Genomic DNA, 2691 nt, shown 5'->3' with positions numbered 1-2691 from the left:
TGTGGATGTGGGCAAGAAGGTTTCTGTGGCTTCAGGTGCCGCTCTGCCTGGCAGGAAGTGTCAGTGGTTCCTGGCAGTTTGAGGCCAACCTTTAATTTGGCCAGGGGTGGCAGAAGCCATTCCTGAAAGATGACACCAGGCTGTGGCTCATGTTGTCTGGACAAGCGCTCGGCCCCTGCGTGCTGAGGCTTCCCGTGGGCCCAGGCCAGCACTCTGCTTCAGCCAGGCCACGAGGGCAGGAGAGGAGGGCTTCCCTCATCCCTGCGCGTGCCTGCACGTGGCCGTGCTGCCCGTGCCCAGCCCAGCGCCCTGCGCTGGCTCAGCTCCCAGCCACTGAGTCCTTTCCCCACCACTGCGCCCGGCCCAGCAGCACAGCCCTCCTCTCTTCTGCACTGACCACGTCCCCCTCAAGGAACGCCCCAGCCCTGGGCACCGCCATCCCGTGCCCCTGAACACCCCACTCTGCCTACCTCTTGCTGCCCCAAGATCTGTTCTGCCTCCAGCTTGAGCCTGGTCAGGTAGTGCCTGTACTCATTGAAGTCCTTCACAGTGCAAACCACCTGTGGAGGGACGAGGGCAGAATCCCCCAAGCACTGTCAAGCCATGCAGATGGCCATCCCCAAAACAGCCCGGCCCCAGTGGGAGGGGAGCTGCCCCCAAGTCCTCCCCCCTGCCCCGGTGTCAGGGCCCCTGATGTCCCCCCAGCCAGGGCTGAGCAGGGCTCCTCGCCCCAGCTCTGGGACTTGCCAGGGGGATGTTGTTGCTGCTTCTGCTCTCAGGGACACCAGCACATGGCCCTGCCCTCTGGCAGCAGCAGGCGCCTGCAGCAAGGGCTGTGTGAGCCCCGCTTGAAGAGGGCTGTTCTTGATCAGCCTGATATCCAAACCTACCTTGTTGTCACAGGTGATAACACCCTGTTTCTTCAGCATCCGCAGGATGTCCTTGCGCTTGTGGTAGTCCCGAAGGTGGGGGTCATGCAGGCAGTTGTATTTCAGCCAGTTGAATTGGTGCAAGTAGGGATCGTCCAGATTGAAAGAAAGACCTGGTGCATGAAGCTGTAAGAGCAAGTTTTGGGAGTGTGAAGGAGGCAGGAGAGAGCAGCAAAGTGGTGCCATGTGGTACTTGTGAAAATAGCAAGGTACTTTGAAGACCAACACTCTTCTCCATCCTCCTGAAGGCACAGAGGCCCTCAAGGAAAGACTGCCAGGCCATGCTGGGCCAGGCTGGGCTGTGATGGGATGGGCTGAGGGAGAGAAGACAAACCCCGGTAGCAACCCCACCAGTAAATAGACCTCTTAGGCCACCAGGAAGAACTGCTGACCCACCCGGAAATGAACCTTCCAACTGAAACGGTCAAGCCCAGTGCTTCAATGTAGAATGGATGAAACCAGTCTCCTTGGGCTAGGCAGGCCCAAGGGCTGTGCCAGCTGCCTCTGCCTTTGCCTCCAGCAAGTCTCTGCCTTGGGAAGGTGCAGTGCAAGCTGGAGGAGGAAGACAGTGTGTGCATTCCCCAGACAGGGAAATCCAGGCTCTTCCAAATATGCCAACAGAATAAGCAGGAAAAGGTTGGAGTTTCCCTCAAAGGTGCACCAGAACCTGGCTCGACATTGTGAGATGAGCTGGAGGGGCTCATTGCCCTGGCACCCAGACACACACAGCCGCCTGCTGCAGGCAGGGGCCTGGCCACACACATGCCTGGTGCCAGAAACCAGTGAGGAGACTGACAAGTGCTTCTCTGTGTTCAGGGAGCCTGGAGCTTCCCTCTGCTGCCCAGCCCTGCCTGACTGAAGGGTTGCAGCTTCGGTGGCCACAAGAACTTCTGTGCATGATGGGGACCCCATGAAAGGGGAGAGCTTTTCTACCCTCTTTTACTTCCTTTACCTCTTCCCCCAGCTTGCCCCTGCAGAACACAGGCTTGGGTCTGGGTTGCACATGGATCTTGACTCCAAGTGGCAGGTCCAGCAGGAAAGAATCCATCAACCCAGCGGCTCAGTTTCCTGGGTGTGGTGTTCTGGGGCCGAGCTGGGAGGATACAGACACTCAGGCAGTAGCTCAAGAAGCATCCTGCACTGCAGGTGCAAGAGAGCACAGGTCCTGAGGCCCTAGAGCAGCCCCCTGAGCCCCAGGCTCACCGGCTGAGCCCCCTCTATCAGCCCTGCTCTCCTCCCCCCTAATTCCCAGCACACTCAGCAGTGCCTCTGCCTTTTGGCAGGACACCAGCAGTGAGATGGAGCTCCACAGCTCATTCCAAGAGCTCTTGTGGTGCTGCAATCCCTAGCCGACTCCTCGTGCTCCAGAGGTCTCCCAGCGATGGGGCATTGTTACATCACGGTGCTGTCACATCACCGCATTGTCGCCTCACTGCGCTGGCACTGCGTCACACAGAAACTGCCCACCACACCCGGGGGGGAGGGGTGACCTCCTGGAGGCCCCTTTGGACAGCCCTGTGGGCCACCCCCTCCATGTGACCCGGCTGCAAGAGCTCCTGTTCACAGGCCCCTTACCCCCTCCCCTGTCCTGTCATTCTGTGAGGCAAAGTGCCCTTGACAGCAGGAAGGAATGGAAGGAATTGCCACACCAAAGATGCCCAGTTTGGGCTCTGCTTTTCCCCCTTTCCATTTTTAGGCCTTCTTACCTATTGTAGCGGGGTAGGTTTGTAACTGGGCAGAAACATCAAGTTAGTGTAGTGGG

The sequence above is a fragment of the Corvus brachyrhynchos genome, unplaced genomic scaffold (genome assembly GCF_000691975.1).
Source record: "Corvus brachyrhynchos isolate BGI_N302 unplaced genomic scaffold, ASM69197v1 scaffold427, whole genome shotgun sequence".
Lineage (NCBI taxonomy): Eukaryota > Metazoa > Chordata > Aves > Passeriformes > Corvidae > Corvus > Corvus brachyrhynchos.
Note: the sequence above shows the minus strand (reverse complement) of the source record.